At 46.2% G+C, this 23,951-nt stretch overlaps 1 non-coding gene across 1 annotated transcript; it reads right to left on the bottom strand.

Annotated features, from left to right (window-relative positions):
• Nucleotides 1-14,904: 14,904 nt before the first annotated feature.
• TRNAA-CGC (transfer RNA alanine (anticodon CGC)) lies at nt 14,905-14,979 on the bottom strand. Its single transcript has one exon. It is a non-coding gene; the product is annotated as a tRNA-Ala (tRNA).
• Between the last annotated feature and the right edge of the window lie 8,972 nt (nt 14,980-23,951).

The following is a 23,951-nucleotide window of genomic DNA, read 5'->3' as shown; positions in this document are numbered from 1 at the left end:
CTTCAAGTGGCTGGTTCTTCATGGAAACGCCCCTCGTCACCGCTGGGCTTAAGCGAGAAACACTTCGGCAGAGCCACTCAGTTCAAACTGGAGAAGCTGCATTTGGAAATTCTCCAGGGCCTATTAGGCCAGCCACCCGATTCCTTAGGGAGTAAACGAGCTCCGTGGAGGGCGGATTTCATCACCAGAAACGATGAGAAGAGGTGAGGGGAAATGCTTCATAAGAAATGCATCCAATTACCAGTTTTCCGTCTTGTTTCCAGGCCCTACAGGCCAAGTCCTCCTGGGCTTCTGGTCTACCCTCCACCTGCAAAATGCAAGGCACAGATACACACAAACACAGGGGTGACTGAAGGCCTTTTTCTCTGCTTCATCGCGAGCCCTGTGCGCAGAAAATGAGTTCTGCACTGTGCTGCTCCATCTCCCGCTCCTGATTAGTTATTCAGGAGCTGTTGACAGGGGACACTTGCCTTGGAGTAGCGGCGACTTTCAACCTCCTGAGCTGTGGAGCTCAGGGAGAGAGAGCCCTCTGCACGGAATGACAATGCATATTAAAAAAAGGAAAAAGCAGAATTGCTGCCTGAAAAATAGGAACGTATCTTGGATGAGAAAGCACCTTGCAGGTGAGACTCTCAGAAAAAGAATTTTTGAGGCAATTGTTTCTGAGAAATTGAACCTGCAGACAGGCAGCTATTCTGCCTAAAGACACTACTGTCTGATTGTGAAGGAATGAATAAACAGAAAGGGAACGGGGCACTTTTCATCTCTTCTGGGACACACTATGCCCCTCACTTTAGGGAAGAGATGTGTTCCTGAAAAGTTAACTGCAAATTGGAATTTTTATAACCTAAATCATGTTTTTCTGATGCCTTCCTTGCAAAAAAGGGTTCCTCAGACTATTTTAAGCTCTGAGATGTGATAAAACCACAGCTAAGACTGCAGCAAACCTTTTAACGTGATCACTTTTATAGCTAGAACTGGCCATTTTCTTATATTTAAAAAATTACATTTCAAAAAAGCTGAAAAATATGAAATGAAACAGCTAGGGTGTTTTCTCTATATGGTACAATAATTTCCATGTCGACCACCATTTCCTGGGTCGTTTGTAAGTTCCGGGCACCAGGTGAGGTATTTCCACATAATATCTAATTTAATTCCCACAGCAGTTCTTTGAGCTAGATATTATTATTTCCATATTTTCTGGATGCAATAATAAAGTTTAGGTACATTAAGTAACTTACGCACGTTCACAAGCTGGAAATGGCAAGGCTGGAATTCAAACCGGGTCGGGGTGACTGTGGGGCAACTGGGCATGTGACTTCACCTCTCTCTGATACTGAGCAGGACACTGTGGGGTCCTCCCTGGTGCACATCTTTCCATGTTCTCTGTTTCTTGTTTGCAGGAAATAGGCTTCACTCAGCCTCCTTGACCTTCCCTGAGTTCCAAAGGGAGAATTCAAACAGTTGCTAATCAGGGAAGAAAGGGAATGCAGAAACGAAGGAGGAACAGTCAAGAAACAATAGTGCAGCCTTGGGGCAGGGTCCTGGTCACCCAGGCTGTTGCCCCCAGGATCATACTCCTGTCCCTCCCTTGAATAGAAACCGATTACACTTACGTAAGTCTCACTAGGCAAAGAGAAGGGACAAGAACTGGTTAGAGCAGGGGAAGCGCAAGCCAGCGGGGTGTTTGACTTCCAGTGGACCTTGAGCCTCGTTATAGGGGTATTGTAATACACTAGCATCCTAAGTGACCCACCCACCAGCACCGGGACAGTTGACGATTGCCATGACAACAACTGGAAAAGGAGGAAAGGCAACTGGCTCCAGGCTACTCAGGAGGACCTGATGGCAGGAGCCGCCCACGAAAGTCCAGGTGGCCGGAGCGGCAGCGGGAGCTGTCTCCACCGGCTGTCTCGGGACAGCTCCCCACTTCAGCACCTTTTCCTCACTCAGGCGCCTTCCTTACTTTCCCGCTTTTGAGAAATAAAGCAGTTTTCCCTCTGTGCCTCTGCCCCAGCTGTGAAATCTTTCCAACCAGCAAGCAAGAACCTACCTTTTGTGGGATCCCCATTTTAATGGGGAGTTTTCCATCCACTAACACCTCTAGGACTCAGATTTCTCAGCTCTCAAGTGGGAATAATTGTAACAGCCCCTCTTAGGGAGTGGCTGGAGGTCCTGGTGAGTTCACACACCTAGTGTAACCCAGCTCAGCGTCTGATGCTCAAACAATAGCGATTATCTTTTGGTGCCCAGGCGAGACCCACACTCGCCTGTTACAGAGCAGACGCTCAGTAAGGATTTCTTGAATTAATTGAATAAAAGTCTCCATTTCTTCAAGAAGGGGACAACCCTTTGGCTCGGAGTAAATCAACAACCAACAGTTATGATTGTGATGATAACACAGTCACACTTTCAATGGAACAGCACAAGGCATACAGGGCAATCTGAACCCTTGGTCTCACACACCATAGCCTTAATTAAGTTATTTTTTCCACGCTGGGAAATTGCAGAAGAAAAGAAACTTCATCCGTTGGCAAAATACCGAGCCAGAGGCAGCTGCTGTGCAGTTCCAGATGCCCTTGGAGGGGCTCTGGATAGTTCTAACCAGAAGACGCACATACAAACATTTGGTCTGTAATTTCAGGCTGACTTTAATCAAGCCGCCGGGTGCCCAGAAGCTATGAACAGCCCTGCCTGGATGCTCGGGCCTCCCTCCACCCTCGGGACTGCACCGAAAGGCTCCAAGTGGGAGAGAAAATGCCAGTCATTCCATCTCAGGTTTCAGAACACATTTCGGACCAGCCACTGACGTCAGAGGGGAACTCATTCCCCTGCCCTGGTCTAGAATTTCACAGCTCCTCCTCAGTGCCAGGAAGGACCAGCCACGTGCTGGACACTCAGACAAAGCAGTGGGGAAGTGTTTAGCAAAGGTTTAATTTAAAAAGCAAAGAGAACAACCCACCTCTTGGGAGGCCAGCTCCCCAGCCCGCCTCCCCTGCCCCTCGGCCTGTTGGGGTCATGCCCACCCCGCTCCCACCAACTCCTACACAGGCACCAGGTGCCCCTAAGGCCAGCTCCATGCTCTGCTGGGGGTGGGGTGGGGGGCATAGCCCTGCGCAGGCAGCGTGAACAAGAGGAGACAGACAACAAACATGGGGAGAACTAAACTATAAGGTCACTGCAGACGGGGATGGTGCTGTGAGAACGTGGTTCCACGGCCAAGGGGAACTGGCTAGGCCACTTTGACAGGTGCCCAGGAAGGGCCTTCTGAGGAGGTGGCATCTGAGCCACAGAGACCTGGGTGACCAAAGGAGCCCAACGTGCCAAAACAGTATTCCAGGCAGAGGCAGGGCACGCCATAGGATTCTCAGGGTCCCGGGTCTGAGATGGAAATGTGGGCCCTCCTTCCAGACATATTAAGAATTTCCAGTTGGTGACAGCAGGGCGTTAAACCAAGTGTGAGGCCCCTCCAAGCTCAGGGCCCTGTGTGGCCGCATGGGTCGTGTGCTCACAGAGTAGACCCTGGGTGGAAGGAATAGTCAGCCTGGGAATCCTAAGGTTTGGCTGGGCTTGGAAAGTTCTGGAATTAGAAAGAAGGCCAGTGTGTCTGGAAGGCAGAGGTGTGTGTAGAGGGGAGATGGATCAGGCAGACTTTGGTAGCCCCTGAGAGAGGTGTGACTGGGGCCTTTGCACAAGCGAGAGGCTTGATCTGATTAAAGATCCAGCTGGCCACTGGGTAGAGACTGGCATGTACTGGGTCCCAGGGGAAGTCGAGAGCCAGGTTAGAAGGCAGAGATGGCAGTGGTGGTGTTTTACAGAGAGTGAGACCCCTAAATTAGGAAGGCCATCAAAGTGTGGGTCCTTGGTGCCAACTGTGAAAGAATTTGCAGCAGAGGAAAGAGGGACAAAGTGAAAAGTTGCTTTATTGCTCAGAAGAGGAAAAGGAAAGAAAGTACTTGAGCCGGGAGCTATCAGCCAAGATGGCCAGTCAGACAGCTCCAGCTCCAGGCTGGGCTGCGTGGGCTTTTATTGGAGACTTCTGCCGTCAGGTCTTCGTTCCGTGTGTGCTGGAGCCAATCACCCTTTCCCCCCATCCCTGTCTGGGCTTTCCCGGGTGCTGTCCTGGCACCTGGCAACTGGCACGGCGCTGGTGGGTGTGTCACTCAGCATGCTAGTATGTTACAGTGAGGGTACAGTGAGGCTCAAGGTCCACTGGAAGTCAAATCCTCTGCCGTCAGTTCTAACCAGTTCTTGTTTTTTTCTTCTCTTTGCAGCTTCCTCCTGAGACTCCGATAAGGGTAATTGGTTTTTATTGGAGGAAAGGGCAGGGAGGGGTATGATCCCGGGGGGGTCAACAGCCTCGGTATGAGTTCAAGAGATCACTGTAGGGGAAGCTAAGGAAGAGATCTGATCACCGTGCAGTTTAGTTTTTCCCTCCTGGCGTATCTATAACGTTTCTGTAAAATAACCTAGGAGTGTGAACCTGACTCTACGGTCCTAATCATCACCTGCTTGAGCCTGTACTTCTGTGACTCAGGACGGGCCTGGGAGACCTCCGCGTTCCTATAAACAAGAGGCAGGGGCTGCGGGGAGGGGTGGGGGAGCTGCAGAGTCCTGCTGGGTCTCAGTGGAGGTGGACGGGCCCAGAAGGCCTGCAGGGTCTGACAGTTCTATCCCAGCCCCTCCCCTCGGTCTGAACCGCGTGCCCTGCACGCTCACACTCACCGCTCATCCCCACCTCACCCCCAGGCTGGCCCCACCCGTGTCCCTACCCTGCACCCACCTCCCCAGCAGGGCCGGAAATCCTTTCTGTTTCTGGTGTCCTGCAGAGTGCCTGCTTCCCGATGGTTCGTGTGCAGTAACTAGTTGTCCAGTGAGTGAATGAACTTATGAGATCGTGTTAGAAAACACTGGGCCCTGCTCCGACCAGGCAAATCTGAGCCTAAACCTTGACCTGGGGAAAAAAAAAAAAAAAGGAGGCTTCTATTTCCAAACCCAGCACATTTCCCTCTCATTAGAAGTTTTTAAAAAATAAAAATAAAAATAAAAAAAAGAAAGCGGAGAAGCTGACATCCGAGGCGGTGGCACCCAAATTGCAGCCTCCGACTATTGTTTACGCTATATTTGTCCCGTCTCCAGGCGTCATCCCGGGGGACAGGGCTTAACACGCCAACCGGGCAGTCTGGCGGCAGCACCCCCGGGAGGAATGTTGCCCCGCTGCGCCCTCTTGTGGCCAGAATGGACATTGCCTATACCCCGAAGTGATTTTTTTCGAAGACTAAAGGGAGACCGGGAGGATTTGGATCACGGAGACTTAGTCAGGAGGAGGGGTGAGCTGCCAGAGAGGCTCCGGAGCTGAGGGCCTCTTGGGCTAGTGGCCTCCGTGAGCCTGGGCTGTTATTTACCCAGGGCCGTCCACCAGCCCCAGGGGTGCCAAACTGCACAGGAGTTGGAGGACGGCTCTCCGGGACAGGGGATTGCCGCCCTTGCTGGAGGGGGACTGACACACTGAGCCTTTACATGGCTTTTTATGGTTCCTTCACAGAGCTGTTTTATTTACCTGCTGCACGGATGAGGTCTAAGAAAAACCCAGATCCACCGTATAATTTGGAGCTAAGTACATGATGGATGCCAGAGATTTAAAATTAGCCAAGTAAACTTAATACCGGGGCATTATGCTTGCTTTCAAGCGCCTGGATGTCTGTTAGGGAGGCATCACTTGGGAAGGACTCTGGATAAAATAATCAGACTCTATCCTCCCTAGAAATAGAAAAAAGGACCTGCTCTGAAGGGGACCAGTTGTGCCAAATGTCCTCCAACCAAAGTGTTGAGTAGAGCTGGTTGTCTATGTGCATTCAAGTCCCACGTGTGGGATTATATTGAGGTTGGCACAAATTAAAGTGAGGTTTGGGGTAATTTACGTATTTGCTATTTTATAAACGCATCCCACTCGGCTTTCAAAACTGAGGCTCTCCTCTCTCCTGGGCTCAATGGTTGTGGGGATGGTAGGTGGGGTGGGGCAATGAAGAGGCTTGTCCCTTGGCACCTCCTAGAAGTTCACGATAAGAATAGAGATGGCATCAATTCACATTAAAAGCAAGCATATGAAGTCATTCTCATGCTTACGGTCTTTACATGTAATCCTTGCAGCAACTTCACAAGGTAGATACTATCTCCACTTATTAACTGAAGAGGCTGAGGCTTAGTCTGATTAAATGATATGCCCGTGATCATGCAGGAGAAAGGAATTGCAGAGCCAGGATTTAAACTCCAGTCTGCAGGATGCTCAAGCACCCTGCGCTATTTTCTCCCAGGGTAGAGTGAAGTCTACCAGGTATTACACCTCAGATCCTGCCATCTGCTGGAGCTGCAGGGTACCAATCAGTGACACCCTTTATTGCCCTTTGGAGTGTGCAAACACATGAGAAGTAGGCTGTATTCGTTATCTGTTGCTGCGTAACATGTTATCCCAAGAATGTAGCCGCTTCAAACAACAATGAACGTTCATTGCCTCACCATTTCTGAGGGTCAGAAATCTGGGAGTGGACTAGCTGAGTGATTACAATGCAGGGTTTCTCGTGAGGTTGCAGTCAAGAGGTCAGCCAGGGCTGCAGTCAGCTCAAAGCTCAACTGAGGCTGGAAGATGTTCTTCTAACCTCACTCCCTTGGTGTTGGCAGCAGGTCTCATTCCTTGCCATGTGGGCTTCTCCCTAGGGGCACTCATGATGTGAAGGCTGGTTTTCCCCAGAGCAAATGATAAGCTGTGGGGAGGGGTGTGCTCGAAGTGACGTGCTATTATTTTTGCCACCTGCGAATGGTCACAGAGACTGTCCTTGATGCAACATGGTGCTGTATCAGGGCACAAATACGAGCAAGTAGGGCTTACTGGGACCCACATTAGATGCTGCCTACCACGTAGACAGAGAAGTTGGAAAGATGGAGAACAGAATGATGGCTTTAAAACTCAAAAAGCTGCATCCAAAGGACTCCTAAGTATTTCATCCCTGAAACAGACACACTTCACCACCGGGTCACAGGTGGGACTGGAGAACCACAGCTCCCCCTGCAGGAGCACAACAGGGAGACTTAACACATGAAGGAGCAGAGAACTCACGCTGAGAACAAGATATGCTGCGAAGAGAGTGGGCTGAGATGGGCAGGATGAGCGACACCTCCCAACTGCCCAATTCAGGACATCTCTCCTCCCCCAGGAGGCTAGGAGAGCTCTTCTAGTAGACTTGCCCTCATATGCACATGTGGCCAGGGGATGCAGCTCTCCCTAATGTCATCCCCGGTCCAGTCAGCTCTGTTCCACCACCGCCTGCTACACCTGATGGATGTTTTACAGACCCCTCATCATCCCATCATCATCATCCGTGATTAAGTATCTAGCATGTGCCAAGCAGTGTACTGATTCCCTCCCAGGAATCCTCTTCCATCTCCTTAACCCTCTGCAGCAGGTACCATATCTCCATTTAATGGAAAGGACAAGTCAGCCTTAGGGAAGCCCACAGTCACACAGTTAGCAGGTGGCAGAGGTGGGAATTGAAGCCATCTAGCCTAACTCCACAGCCTTGCTCTTTTTCTTTCTTTCTTTCTTTTTTTTAATGGAGGTACTAGGAATTGAACCCAGGACCTTGTGCATGCTAAGCATCACTCTACCACTGAGCTAAACAGCCTCCCCCCACCCCCCGCCCTGTTCTTGAACCTCATGCCAGAGAGGCCGTTCAGTAAATATTTGTTGAAATAAATTAATTCAGATATAACTTTTGACTTTAAAAAAAAAGTAAAGAAAGCCTAAATAAGTCAAGCTGTTGGACCATAGCAAGTTCTAGAGAAAACTTAATGCCCACAATGCTCTTTCCACGTCTGAGGAATAAATTTAAGGTTGAAAAAAGGAACCACATCTTGCCAAATAAATAACGAGCTTCCAGAAGGCAGACGCATGGGCCAGGAAACAGCCTCCTTTTCAGTCTAGGGCTCTTTCTGTCTTCCATTCACTCCTGGAGATGCTGCCTCCATGGCTAAGACGAGGGCTGCCCGTGAGATCTCAGCAAAGCGGGAGGAGGTGAGAGCTTTGCTCCCCTAAATGTCCGCCGGAGGCTATCGTGGTGGTCAGCGCAGACGGCTTGCTGGCTAGGACCACCGGGGCATGCGGATGGGTTCTTCCTGCACTGCCCGTAAAACACAAGCCCAGAGTTTGTTTGCTTATGAGACAAACAAATGAAAGGCCAAGAGACAAGAGGCTTAGGATCTTAGTGCTTCCACTCAAATACTTGGCCTGCCTGGGAGCCACGGCCCATTTGCTGTTACCTCCTGGGGACTTGCCTGCCATCCCTGCCCCCCACCAGCTGTGTCCCTCTGGCTACACCAACTCATCTTAATGTCCAAACCCAACCAGAGACTAGAGTTCACCAGCTTCCACAAGATCATCGATTATTTGTAAAACACAGGGCAGGGCTTATGGGGAGACACGGAGGAAAAGGGAAGACAAGAACTCATGGGGAGATAAACCTCCCGGGGAGACAGAGGTGTAAGGAAATGTGTACCTGTGGGAAGTTGGTGCTGGGTTTTCCTATGACTGTCTCAAGGTGCTTGCTTCAGTCTTGGGGTGATTTTAGGGGCATGACAGAGAATAAAAGGGTGATTAGCTGGAGAGAGGCCGAGGGGCACTGGCCGCAAAGCTTAACAGCCTGGCAGAAGGAGGTGGTGCCTGGGGCTGGGCTGAGGAAGGATGCTTTTGAGGGAGACATGGGATGTGAGGAATTGGGAAAATAGTCCAGTGTTTCCCACCTCTCATTCTGGTGTGATTTTTGCAATATTTGGCTACAGTTTGTACTATTGTTTATTTAACATTTTCTTTAAATTGAATCATTTTTTTCGTATAGAAATTAATTCCTCTTTAAAGGAAACTCTATATCACCATAGTAAGTGGAAATCCAGTATCACCTTCCATCATAGAATGTAGCCATAAGACAATAAAACCTAAACAATAGTCTTCAGTTCTAGCCAAATACTCTTGTTGAAGTCTCTGACTCTTAACAGATGTTACAGAAGTGTTAGACACAAGAATGCTGTATTCAGGCTTTCTCCTTGGTATAACTCAACGATTAAAAATGAACTGAATTCTTCTGCACGAATCTGGCAAGTCAGTTCCTCTGAAGGCCCCTCCCACTACACTATAACAAGACCCTAGGAGGACTGCAATAAACACACTTGTATGATTGCTAGGTTTGTATGAAAGTAGGGACCATCTCCAAGGGTGGTGGAGGGACGGGAGAGAATGCTAAAATGACACAAGGATGGGAATAACCAGCAAATGTGACAGCAGGAGCTGGTACCAGTACCAGCCCTGGAATCAGGACACTGGGCCCGGAGCTCTCTGCAACAAGGGGAGAACTGAATCTGAGACTCCTATCATAAGCCTTGATTTTTTTGAAAAAAGCAGCAAGCTTCAGCAAAGAGCAGCTCTTGAAAAAAGCAAACATCAATCATCCTTGGAAGAACGCATCACCAATATAGACTCTCAAGATCCCTACAGATTATGTTCCACCCAATATAAGCTCGCAATAAAAAATCACCAAATGCTCAAGGAAACAGGCTTCGTGGAGTGAGATCAGCGGAATTAACAAGACACAGATTTAAAATCAGATGAAATTTTGGTATTGGCTTTGTAAGATACAAAACATAAAGTATGAAATGTTAACAGAAAAAAAAATATGTGATTAAAAAATGAACAAAGGACAAGAAACTATAAAAAGGGACCAGGGAAAAGAACCAAGGAGAATGTTTAGAAATGAAAAATACAATCATTGAAATGTAATGGGTATGTTAAGCAGCAGATTAAAGAGAGAATGGGTGAACTAAGGAATAAATCTGAAGAAAGCGTCCAGAATGCAAAACAGAGCCAGAGGTGGAAAGTATCAAAGATAAGGAAGTTATCATGAGAAAGCGTTATATACATTCAATTAAGTTAGTTAATATACATAAAGCACTTTGAGCTGTGCCTGGCCATTAGTACCGACAAAGCCAAATGTTGGTTCTTAAAAAATACCTCTAAAAATGAAGATTTCCAGAAAGATGAATCAAGGGAAAAAAGAGACTGCCCAAGATCTGGCACAGGAAAGGAAACTGCAGACGTAGCTGAAATTAAGAAGATAGTAAGACTACACTATGGGAAATTTATTCGGTATCTTGTAGTAATCTATAATGAAAAAGAATATGAAAAGGAATGTACTATGTACATGTGTGACTGAAACATTATGCTGTACACCAGAAACTGACACATTACAAACTGACCGTACTTCAATAAAAGCTACTTTTCAATTTTAAGAAAGTATGCTATAAACATTATACCAATTAACTGGGAAATGTAGATAAAAACAAATTCACAGAATATGTAACTTTCCAGAACTGACCAAAAGATAAGTAGAAAATTTGAACAATCATATAATTATGAAGGCTATAGAAGTTTTAAATAATAGTTAAAATTGACCCAAAGAGGATACAGCAGTCCCAGAGACGTTTACAAGTGAATCCTACTACACTTTCAAAGAAGAGATTATTAAAGGAAACATTTCCCAATTTCTTCTATGAGATAAACAAAAGCTTTGCTATTAAAGCCAGATAAGAATAATGCTAGAAAGGAAAATTATTCCAATTTCACTTAGGAACATCAATGCAAAACTGTAAACTAAATGTTACCAAATTCAATCAACAGTCTATAAGCAAGATAAGAAAGATCAAGTTGAGTGTACTCTAAAAATACAAGGGTAGTTTAACATGAGAAAAATTTGTAAGCACAATCCGTCACCTTAACAAATCAGAGGATAGAATCACATGAGTAATAGATGCCTAAAAATCTTTTACAAAAGTTAACACCTATTTATTAATCAAAACTCACAGCAGATTAGGAATAAAAGGGAATTATGAACAGCAAGCATTGTTCTAAATGGAGAAACATTAGAAACATTTCCTTTGAAATCAAGACCCAGAAATCAAGGAGGCTCACCATTCCTGTTTCTATTTAACATAGTACTGAAGGTGCTAGCCAGGGCAATAAGACAGGAAAAAGGCACAAGAGTTTAAGGATTAGAAAACAAAAGTGTCTGTATTTCTGGATAACATGATTATCTATAAAGAGTGAGATCAGCGGAATTAACAAGACACAGATTTAAAATCATATGAAATTTTGGTATTGGAATTGTAAGATACAAAATATAAAGCATGAAATGTTAACAAAAAAAATATGTAATTAAAAAATGGAAAATAAAAAATATTTTCAGACCTAATTACTAGAATTAATAAAATATTTTAGCAAAGTGATTGAAAACGAGATCTGTATACAAGAATCTATTGTATTTTTATCCACAAGCAACAAATGAAAATAATTTTTAAAAAGATGTTATTTATAACACAACAAAACAGAAGGTACCTAGGAAAAGGTATAACAAAGGTGAGCAAGAAGTTGACAGGAAAACATTTTAAACTTTTTTGAAAGACATTTTTTAAACCATAAAAGAATGTTATTTTAAAAAGATAATATCTCCACATTGACCGATAGAGTCAAGGTAATCAGAATCCCAATGGGTTCGTTTGTTAGCTTTTTGATAAATCTGAGAAACTGATTTCAGAATGTATATGAGAGAAGGGTCCTAAAATTGTCTGGAGCCTTTCTCAACTGAACCCTAGAACACAGAAAATGAGCTTAGTGGTTATTTTCTCATTTCCCCCAAGGATGGAAGTAGTAAGTACCAACCTAGATGCCTAGGAGAGAAATAATTATTTACAAACATTAAGTGCTTTAAGGCATTAAGGTGAAGAAAGGCTGGCTGGAAGGTGAGGGTGGAGGAATTTGCCTAATCCCGTATCAAGACTTACTGCAAAGTTAAGAGTAATTAAGAGAGTGTGATATTGGAGCAATTACAGGCATAATAATCAATGCAACAGGACAGACTCCCAATTATTTGCAAACTTGATACATGTGAGTAAAGGATGGATCAAGCAACAGACGCTGAGACAACTGGTTACCCATCTGGGGTGGGGGTTGGGGAGGGGTTGAACCCTTACCTCACACCTTATACAAATTCAGCTCCAAGTGGGTTAACAACTTAAATGTGAAAAGTAAAATTTTTAAACTTCAGAAAAATTTAGAATATTTTTATGGCCTTGGAATTAGGAACGTTTTCGGGTTTTTTTTTGTTTTGTTTTGTTTTTACATAAGACAAAGAAAAACTTAACACATTGAGCTACATCAAAATTAATAATTTCTGTTCATCAAAAGATGTCATAAAGAAAAAACAAGCCATGAATTGGAGGGAGCGGAGTTAACTGCACACATATAATCACAAAGGACTGGTAGCACATAAAGAATATATACATATTAAATTCCTACAAATCAATAAGAAAAAGACAAATAGCCTAATAATAAAACATGCAAAAGGATACAAGCAGATCTTTCCCTGAAGAGGAAATGTATTTGATGGCTAGAAATATGGAATGATAATCAGCCTCATTAGTAATCAGGTACTAATTTGCATACAGCTCCCTAATGAACTGCATTATTCTATACCCTCTAGATCTACATTGTGCAAGAGTTAAGAGCCCAGACTCCAGAACCAGACTGGCTGGGTGCTGTCCTGGCTCCTCCAAGACATGGGAAGGGAACAGCTTCTCCTGCCTCAGTTTCTTCTGTGTAAAACAGGACAATAACCCAGTAAAATCTTATTGAAAATTGGCTCCCACCACCCACCCAGCCCGTTTTCATTCCATCAACCCGATAACAATGACACCTAATATATTAAACAATTGGATTTTTTTCGACCTCAGTCTATAGGATTAGGCAGGGTTTTACTGTGGTACCTGATCCATAAGGTTGTTGTAAGCATTGCATGAAAATTAGTATACACAAAATACAGAACAGTGTCTAACACGTAGTAAATATTATATAGAAATTAGCTATAGTGTTATTGAAAAGACTGACATTAACAAGTGATGACAGAATTATAGTATTAGGAATTCAACTGTTGCTCAGTGTCGGGGGGAAGGGTATGAACTAGAAGGAAGAATCACATTGGGAAACAACTTAGCATTATCTCACAAAGTCAGTGTCTTAGTCCCTGCTGGCTGCTATAACAAAATAGCATGGATTGGGAGGCTTTTAAACAACAGAAGTTTATTTCTCATAGTTCTGGAGGCTGGGACGTCCAAGATCAAGTTGCTGGCAGATTCAGTGTCTGGTGAGACGACTCTTGCCTGGTGTCCTTTCTTGTATAAGGACACTAAACTAATCACCTCCCAAAGGCCCCACCTCCAAATGCCATCACATTGGGGAGATAGGTTTCAACATATGAATTTTGGGGAGACACAGACATTTAATCTACTGCAGTTAAACATGCACATACATGTGAACATTCCTTATAATCTAGTGACTTCACTCTTACATTTATACCAGTGATTTTCAAACTTTAGTAGATACCAGAACTCCCTGGAGAGCTTCTTAAAACACAGGGTATTGGGTCCCACTCTCAGAGTTTTTAATTCAATAGGTCTGGAATGGGGCCCAAGAATTCACATTCCTAGCAAGTTCCCAGGTGATAGTGATGTCAGCAGGGACCACACTTTGAGATGAACTGGTTTAGAGAAATTATCACAAGTGGGCACCACAAGACCTGTGTGTAAGTGTTCATAGCAGCACTGTTCATAAGGGCAAAACACTAAAAACCCAACCCAAATGTCCATCATTAGGAGATGAAAATAAACTGATAGGTCCGCATAATGGAATACTATGCAGCAGTGAAAATGGGTGAACTATGCTCCATGCAACAATAGGATGAATTTTAACAATGTAATTTTGAATGAAAAAAGGGAAGCAAGTTAGAGAAAACTACATATTTCAGGAAACTGTTTTAGTTCAAAAACAAGCAAATTAACTATTCATTGTTTAGCTATAGATACACATATATGTGGCAAGTCTTTTCAAGAAAATCAAAGGAAGAATAAATACAAAATTTGTGGGAAATGGTCAATTTCCCAGGATTTCTCTCTCTAAATGATATCTGGGCACAGGGGGGTTTTTCACGTTTCATGGGGACAGTGGCTGTGTTTATAAAATATGATGTGAGGGCTCTGGCTTTGTCCTTCGGCATCCTGCTTGCCTTTGGGCATTGGCCTCTGTCCTTGCTGAATAGGCTGGTGATATCATTGGTCCTTCTTGCTATTAAGCCATAAGCTGGCATCTTAAGCCATAAGCTGTCACCACTCTGGCCATATGAATTCAGAATAATCCAAGTTGGGTCAAAATACCCCAATACTAAAGCTACATTGAACCCTTCACAGAAATATCCCTATGACAAGAAAAAAAAATAAAGCTCTTCTGCAGGCTTATGGTGTTTTGCTCACAGGAGGTAATGCAGACATCAGCACTTCAAATTGCCCCTTATTTGTCCCTAGAGGGCTTTTCCATACCTTAGGCAATGCACTGTTGTAGGATTAAGGACGATTAAAGGGTTTGTCTTCCTACAGCAAAGACAAACAGTTGTGAAAGAGGAGGGAGATCCATGTCAGCAAGGAGAACACATGTTAGTTCGCTGAGAATCAGAAAATTGATGCTCTGTAACCTTTCCTGCCTGTGTGTCCCCTCGGTCACCGCAGCCTCCAGCGGTGTGCATCCCTGATTGGAAGATGCTACTCTGATCCACTGACTTATTTTTTTCATAACCCTCAGCACAGCTGAGACAGGAGGGGAGGGAGCAGGGCACAACCGTTAAAAGAATGACACAGCAAGTGAAGACTCAACTCCCAGTAGACCTTGAGCTTCACTGTAATATATTAGCACGCTGTGTGGCACTCCCATGACAGTTTTTTGTTTGTTTTGCAGGGGGGAGGTAATTAGGTTTTCTTTAGAGGAGGTACTAGGGATTGAACCCAGGACCTCATGCATGCGAAGCATGCACTCTACCACTGAGCTATACCCTCTCCCCGCCACCCCGTGCCATGACAGTTTCAAGGCTGACCATAAAAGGTTAAAAAGTGGGCGGTGGCCCAATTCCTGGGAGTCCCCGCCCCTTCCCCAAAGTAGTTGGAATAATCCTCCCACTTGTTAGTGTGGGAAGTTACCGAGCCCATTAAAACTAACAAGCCACCTCATGGTCGTGGACTGTGGATCTACTTTTACTTTAACCTAACCGCCCCCCGCCCCGTGCCCCATGGCCTCTCTGGCCTCCTGAGACAGCCTGCACTCTGCCTACGGAGTGTGCACCGCTCTGAACAAATCTACTTTCACTCTACCAAGGCTGGCTCTTGAATTCTTTCCTGCGTGAAGCCAAGGACCCTCACTTGGTGGGTCACATCCCAGGGACTCGCCTTGGACCTGGGACACGACCATCCTCTTGCACCCCATTTTCCCGCATCCCAGTCTCTGCATACCTCATTTATTTCTGCGTCCTCTGTCTCCTCCACGGCATATAAGAGGCTCAGAGACAGCCACCTGGATGCCTTGCTCCCTGCATGTCCCTGGAGCTTCGGACACTGCCTGGCACACAGTGGGATGGTCCACATGTAGTTATTGAAGGAAATAATAAACAGCGCGTTTTGTAGCTCGCTGCTGGTAGCGCCAGTAATAAAAAGGTGATGGGTTCCCTGGCTTTGCCAAGGAAACCAGTTCAATGCCCCCAGTAGCATCTCCCAGATACTCCCCTGTGCCTCACTTCTCTCCAGAACCCTTTAAACATCCGGCTCCAATGTAAGGAGAGTCCTAGCCCTGCCTGAAGGCAGCTGGGGACAGGGGTGGGGGGACAGCGGACACTGGAGTGCTGACATAAAAGCTGTTTGCTTCCAGCTTTATTAACTTTTAAGCCTTTTCCTGTTTTCCCATCACGGCCAAACCCACCTCTTGGCAGACACTAAAGTTGGAATTTTTGAATTAGATTCCTGAACAGTGATCAAAACAGATTTGGGACCTCAACAGAAGAGATCCCAAACTATCAACACAAGCTAGACTATTCCAAAGGGACCTGTGCCCAGAGGAGGGCGGCGGGGTGGGGTCTCGTCCTCTGGGCCTCTTGGCCTCATCTCTAGGGAAGGACTCCGTCTGCTCTGGGCAGGGACTTCCAGGCTGGGATGGCACGGCGTCTGCGGCGGGGGCACTGGCATCACCCGGCGTGTGGGCAGGAGCCGGCGGAATCAAGGATGAAGTTGCTCGGGCCTTCCGCCCACAGTCACGCCCGAGGGGTCTGTGTTCTCACTGGCTCACAGAGGTCTTGCCACCAGCATTTTCACCAGCCCAGTTTCCGCCCAGGGAAACTGAGGGAGAGAAAGAGTGGGATTGATGTCTTCAAGGCCACCATCCTTCAAGTAAGATAAACACCAGCCTCAGCCCCATCCCGACTCGACTTCCCAGCCTCCCACACTGAGACGCATTCATTCAGACTGTTTGCCAAGCAGCGCTGAGCCTCTGAGGGGCCCCCTGAACATGCCAATGAAAGGAGCTTTCTGTGTGTATCCGTCTGGGTTGTTAAAAAAAAAAAAATCCATCTCTCCCCCATGCTTGTCCGTCCATTAAAAACTCAGTGTTGAGTGAAAAACAACAACTCCAAACAAACAAAACAAAACAAAAAACAAAACAAATAAAAAACTGACTCTATGTTCCCAACCCATTAAAGGAATCAGTGAGCCTTTTCTCCCAAACATCGAACATACGTGAATCCAAACCCACTGGTGGATTCAGCCAGTTTTTCCTTTTGGGCAGGGAGAAGGAGGAAGTATATTAAATAAGCAATTTGTTGTTGTGAAAAAAAAAAATTACCAATGGCCTGAGTGAGCTCTCTTTTTGCATTTCTTTGGTGCAGTGTGGAGCCAACATCAGATTCTGAGCATATAAAATGGGGCGTTTCAGCTCCTCCGGAGACGGGGACGCTCACACCCTGGGCCAGGTCAGAGCTCTCCACCCTCCTGGAGTCTGTGGATCCCACTCTGTGTCCAGCAAAGGGGCCCAAGTCTCCCCCAGGACGACACAGTGCACAGAAGCCTGTTGATTCACGGAGTTGAATATTTTCCTTACTGCTTCAAGCCAATGCTCCGTGCTTTTAATAGACCAGGGAAGGACTGAACATCGAACCTCGTTCCTCAGCCCAAGACAGCCACAGGGCCCCGCCTCGGTGACAAACATTCAGCCTTCCTCTACCAAGATGAGGGGTAAGAGTGGAGCGTTGACCGGGGGGTTGATGGTGTGGTGTGTCTGTTAGAGGAGGACCGGCTCCAGGCAAACCCAGGAGACGTCACAGCCGTCCTTGCTGGACGCACAGTTAGCATCCGGAAACAGTTCCTGAATGAGTGAACCAGTGAGTTATGACAGTGGATGAACAACGGCATGCATCCTGGGCTGCTTCTCGACCAAACGAAACGATGAAGCAGCTAAAACACGTCTTTAGCATCCCAGAGCTTTCTGCTTTGCGCACCTTCTTCTTGGCGATCTCCAAGAAACTAGTCCCCTTGACACTGCAGCAAAACCTGCTCTTGGGAAAGCCATTCACAGCCAACTCTGCCAGACTCATGGTGCTACATGCCATCCTTCCCACGGATGCTTGCATTCTAAAAGGGATCAAGTTTCTAAAAGGGATTTAAGCTAAGGACTGAATCTTGTTTATGGAACTTCAGCCATCAGCCAGTTTGCAGGGTGACAGGGGTGTGTATCAAGATTTGGAGACATGTCTGTAGGGCTTTTCCAGCATCTCAGAAATCTTAAAAGCTGCCCCATTCATTCAGTCTTTGCATAGTCAAGCTGGCTGAAGGTATATCGTGTGCTCAACCTGCTCCCAGCTGCAGGGAGCTCACGATATCCTCAAAGGGGCAGAGAGATGCCGTAGCTTAAAAGACATTGGCTCAACCCTTTAACTGCAGTGGGATGGCGAAAGGTGGCCCTAATGCCGGCAGGAGACCGAGCCAGGCAGGGGGACAGGGCAGGGGGTCTTCAAACTGTGATGTACACAGATTTCCCCCAGGGCATGTCAGCAGTGGATCAGTTTCTCAAATCCTCTATGATTCTAAGTTTTCCTATAAAACTGCTGGGAAAATGCAATGCCTTTTCATCATAACCCTTCTGCCACTTACAGAAAAAAGGCAGCTTCTCATCCATCCTGAATTTTATTATGGAGTATTTTTCTGGGGTGAAAAAAATCTCTTTAGCCCCAGGGTTGTGATGTGGCACACAGTCATTCCCTGTTTTGCATACCTGCTGTTAAGTGCGGGGCTTGGCCCACAACGACGTTCTGAATTCAGGATCCTAAGGGCTTGACCAAGGGATCGGTTAGCACTCACGTGCTGACCTTGGGAACTGACATCCGGAGCCTCCTCAGGTGACGCACTGAGAAAACACGTCCTTCTGTGGTCATCCAGCCAAAAATGCACATCTGGATCTAATCGTGAGGAAAGGGCAGACAAACCCCAACTGAAGTACATTCTACAAAGTAACTTGTCTATTGTCTTCAAAAGGCATCAAGCTCAAAAAGGGTGAAGAGGAGGGGAAGCAGAATTCCAAGATCTTTGGGGGACAAACAACCAAGTGCGACGTGAGGTCTTGGATTAGATCCTGGGGGGAAAAGAAATCTATAAAGGACATTAAAGATACAATTGTCAGAATTTGACCATGGACTGTAGATTAGACAATAATACTGTTTTAATATTAAATGTCTTGATTTTGCTAATCGTACTGTGGCTACAAAAGAGAACGTCTTTGTCTTTAAGAAATCTACCCCCTAGATAAACAAGATTCTACTGTATAGCACAGGGAAATATATACAAGATCTTGTGGTAGCTCACAGCAAAAAAAAAAAAAAAAAAAAAAAAAAAAAAGTGACAATGAATATATGTATGTTCATGTATAACTGAAAGATTGTGCTCTACACTGGAATTTGACACAACATTGTAAAATGACTATAACTCCATAAAAAAAGTTTTAAAAAAGAACTATACTTCAATACAAATAAATAAAAGATTAAAAAAGAAAAAAAAGAAATCTACCTCCAAGCACATAGGCCTAGAGAGCACAGTGTCTCCACTGCTCTCAAATAATTCAGAACAAAACCAACACACAAATGTACAGAAATGTACAGATAACGATGAAGCAAATGGGGCAAAATATAAACAAAATTTGTTAATCTGGGTAAAGGGTATATGGGAGTCCTTGAACTATTCCAGCTTTTCTGTAAATTTGAAATTATGTCAAAAGGAAAAGTTGCAAACAAACATACAAGGATAACATACAAGGATAGCTGGGCGTATGGTAATTTTTCTATCTTCCTGTTTTCTTTAATGAACGCATAGTTTTATCATGAAAAAAATCAACAAATGCACATCATTTAAAAAATTCGTAAGTGATGGGGGTATGAACGAAAAATACTGCAAACCATATCAGTAAACAAAGAATGCTGAAGCCACCAAGTTATCAGCCACTGCTGCCACCCCCCAGTGGAGACAAGGCTGCCTCTGCAGCCTGAGGGGACTCAGAATGTGAAAGGACAGGACACTGGCCCTAGATAGCCAGGTGCTTGTCAAAGGAATGATTTCAAGGAGCCCAAATGTTTGCTCCCTCCCATACAGAGAAAAGCACTAAATTCTTTAACTTGAGATGCCTGGTTTTCTTCAGTTAACAGTTAATCTTTTCATGTTCCGACTACCTGGTCTTTGTTGTAAAGCTCCCGTATATCCTGGCTCCTCCCCTACCTCTTCGGTGCTGCCCCTCAGAGCGATCTGGGAGGGGCTTGAAGGGATTGAGTCCTCAGAAATGTCCACCAAATAAAACATAACTCTCAACTTTTAGGTTGTGTGATTTTATTTCAGTAGACAGGGGAGGGTATAGCTCAGTGGTAGACCGCATGCTTAGCATGCACGGGGTCCTGGGTTCAACCCCCAGTACCTCCTCTAAAAATAAACAAACCTAATTACCCCCACCTGCCAAAATGAAAATAATTAAATAATACAGTAGTAAATAAACAAAACCTAAAAAAAAATTTGTGAGTGATGCTGACTCTTTGAAGTGTAACTGGAAAGTTTCCGAGGTCTTCTATCAAAAAGTGTCAAGCTGTATGGTTAAAAATTCATAGATAAAATGTTCATATCATTTTTTTCATGATCAGCATGCTTATTCGCTGTGTTATCAAATTGTGACATAAAATATTTCCCAATTACAGTCAGTCTTCATCTTATTTCTTTTTACAAAGTGTTTAATATGTTCCACCTCCCATTAAAAATATACTTGTTTAATTCTATGATGAAAAATAATTGGCACCCAGTTTTTCGAAATTCTTTTAGGGAGTCTGCAAGCAAAACTGTGTGCATCCCACTGGAATAGGGCATGTAATAGTTTGATTCTGACAATAGGAGGGACTGACAACTGGGGAGACACTTGGAGAAAGATGGGGCCCTCTGGCAAACAGAGGCAGCCCAATGGGTCAGAAATCCAAGCCAGCTTCCTATGAGTGGAATGGCAGGAGCCAGCCTCCAGCTGGGGTCCTGATGCAGAACACTAGCTCCTGGGTGGAACTGGAGATAGTCCAGTTTCCCAGGGGGGCCTTGGGCCCAGGCAGCCAGACAGGGATCCAGGGGGCTCTCAGAACCAGGCCCAAGGGGAGGGTTGGACCAGCAGGGGATGAACTGATGCCAAGTCCCTTCTCAGCTGGGTTTCCTTAGGCATAAAGGAGCCAGTTCTATTGGGTTCACGTCAAGAACCTCTGCCCTGGAGGCTGGGGCTGGCTGAGGGTTCAGGTGGGCAGAGGTAGGCACTGGAGGACTGAAGAGGCTGAGAACCAGGCAGGGCCTGGCAGAAACGACCATCACATCAGTTACACACACATCCTTGCTGTGCATAGAAGCCTCCAAAGTGGGAATAACACACCCATTTTATAGAAGCAGAAACTGAGGCTCATGTTGGCCGAGGCCACCATGGAGCTGAACTGTGATTCCTAAACACTGAGGCTCTTTCCAACAAAGCAAGCTGATGTGGGTTCCTTCCGTCCCAGCACAACTCCCCACCTGCCACCCCTACCCTCAGCCTCATCCCATTTCTGTTAAATACATTTGGGGCCCAGCTCACTCACCTCACTGCAGGATTTATCCCTGAGTCACCGAGATGCCTTCACTATCGGAGATTCCATCCAGTGGCATCTCGGCTCCGGAGCAGTGTGTGTTTGGAAGCAAGAGAAGATGCTGAGAAGTCTTCCCGGGCAGCTGGGGAAGCTCTGCCCACCGCTCTCGGACTCTACATAGGCCTCGGAGAACGCACGGCACATGCGGGATCCCAGCTGCAGCATCCCTCAGGGTGGAGAGTCCTAGGCTGAGTGCTCTGGCTCTGCCCCTTCTCCTGCGGTAGCTCGGTTCCCCGGCTCCCCCAGCTCGGGTTGGGGAAAGGATCCTACTCCTTAAAAGTAACTTGCATACCTCTCCTTCCAGATCCTTAAGCAAGACACAGCACTATCCAACAGGCTCACATCCTGCAACAGAGGGATGGTGGCTCCACCTCTCGTTCTGGACGACCCGGAGTCTCTAAACCAGTGGATCTCAAAGTGGAGCCCCAGGACCAGCAGCAGCAGCAGCAGCAGCAGCACCTGAGAATTTGTTATAAACGCAAATTCTCAACAACCCCCCTCCCCAAACTATGAGTCAGCAACTCTGGGGCAGGGCCCACCTCTCAGCATCTTCATCTTAACTGGGCGAATCTGAGGCACACTTGCTTTGGAAACCACGCTGCTTCGAAAAACTGATTTCTTTAGATGTAAAATGGGTATTATCAATATTCTTAACCCAGAGGGTGTCTTGAGGATTAAATGAGACAGTGCTGGAGGTCCTGGGTAAAGGTCACTGTTATCTTAACCAGTCACTGCATTCGGCACTCAAGCTGTTTCACAAGAATGTAGGAATCTTCTGGCACATACACTACTTGTTTCCTTCTTCCCTTATCTGGGCTGGTCTCAGACTTGTCTCATTGCAGCTTCTTTAGTCTAACCCTGAGTCATCCAGGTGCACGTGGCTCCAACCCCGTGCCCCGGGCCAGCATCCCCTCTCTCTCTGCTGCTGGAGTTGTTGAGGAAAGTTCCCCACTAGGCCCAGACACTCCCAGTTACTCAGACCAACAGCACTTGGCCCTGTCTATAGACTCCCCACCCTAGCCCCTCTCCCCATCCCCAGGATGGCCTCCAACAGGATCCAACTCCCTCTGAACTCCCCCTCCTCCATCCTCTAAAAGACCAACCTTGTAGATTCCAAACACAACCCTGTGGGGCTAGGGGTGGGGGAGATTCCCCTTCAGTCATAATGCAGCCCCAGGCAGCCTCTAAATGAGCTGCAGTTAACCCATTCTCCCACCGAGGCTTCATTTCATCTCCACTTCCAAGTGAAGGCTGTCTAGCTTTTTCTTTTTCTTTCTCTTTCTTTCTTTCTTTCTTTCTTTCTTTCTTTCTTTCTTTCTTTCTTTCTTTCTTTCTTTCTTTCTTTCTTTCTTTTTCTTCCTTCCTTCCTTCCTTCCTCTCTCTCTCTCTCTTTCTTTCTTTCTTTCCTTTTGACTTTGGAGTGGATTTGCATCTATTCTCCATCAGCAGGACAGACAACACATGCGCCCTTCAGTCTCTAAACGAACATTACCGGTAATGCAGTAATACCAATAAAATGCATTTGCAGGATGGGGAAGCGGGTTCAGAGTATCCCATCTCAAGTCTTCTTCTTAAGTTTCCAACGCTTGACTCCCCGGGGTCTGTTCCTCCTCTTATTTCAGGGCTCAGCTCCTAGCCTTTAGCCCCAGGACAAGACTTCACCTGGGAGAGCTTTAGAAATGCAGACTCTCCCTATGAAGCTGCACTCACTACATTTTAACGACCCTCTCAGGGATTCAAAGGTTCACTGCTGTTTGAGAAGGGCTGCCAGGGGGCTGGGTTTACTAAATATCCCCGTGGACACCGGCCTAAAATATGAATTCCCAAAGTTCTGATTCAGAAGCAGGAGGTGGAACTCAGGAATCTGAGCTTTTTGAACAATCTCCCCATGTGATTCTGATGACAAAGTAAATTTGGAATTGGGAGTTTAGAAAAAGGATCTGAAAACAACCAATTTTCACCCCAGGATGGAGCTTTGGAGCATTCGTCTTCTGGTTCTTTTCGACAAGTGGAATTTGTGGCATCTGGGAGTGGACCACCTCTGCAACTCCTCCCCTTAAAAGAAAAAAAAATAATTCTAATAGTTCAAAAGGGAGTAAAATTAAAAAATATAAACTCTCCTCCTGTTGTTAACATCCTGTACCTGAGATCAGGGCGAGATTGCTTAAACCGGTGAAGTGAGGACTTGGGGGCCAAGGTCCAGGATTAAAGGGGACGAGTCCTAGATGCAAGTGCACACAGGTTGGTGAACAGCTGGGTCCTTTGAGGTCCTCGGGCTGTGGCGCCGCGCGGATTGCGCGCGTCTGTCCTGGGCCCCCCGGGATCACAGCGCAGTATCCAAAGTAGGGAGAGGCGGATCTCGCGCTCAACCCTTATTTCCCGAAACTGCCGAAGCCACTGAATCTGCCAAGCTCCTAGCCAATTCTCTGGGGGCAACCCCCCGGGGGTGGGGGTGGGTGGACGTCCGCTCGCGGCCTTTGGACAAGGGCGCAATTTACCAACGCGAGCCGCCCCTGGCCCACCCAGATGAGGACGGCCATCAAATTCAATATTTACAAGAACAATCCCGTGCTTGGTTCTAAAATTACTCGCCACACAAAGAACAGTTCACTTCTCATAAGAAGAAAAACCTAAGCTTGTGTCTTACTCTTTAAAAACGGAATAATCAAGCTTAAAAATTACCCCCTCCCCCCAAAAAATCACTTATCGCTTGCGCCCCTTTTCCTCCGGCCGGGGAACAGAATAAAGGCCAGCTTTGCCCGGGCTCGGCGCCCCCGCGCGTCGCGGCAGCCCCCGCGGCCGCGGCCCTGT

Source organism: Camelus dromedarius, chromosome 14, assembly GCF_036321535.1.
Source record: "Camelus dromedarius isolate mCamDro1 chromosome 14, mCamDro1.pat, whole genome shotgun sequence".
Lineage (NCBI taxonomy): Eukaryota > Metazoa > Chordata > Mammalia > Artiodactyla > Camelidae > Camelus > Camelus dromedarius.
This window is presented reverse-complemented; position numbering and strand designations above follow the sequence as displayed.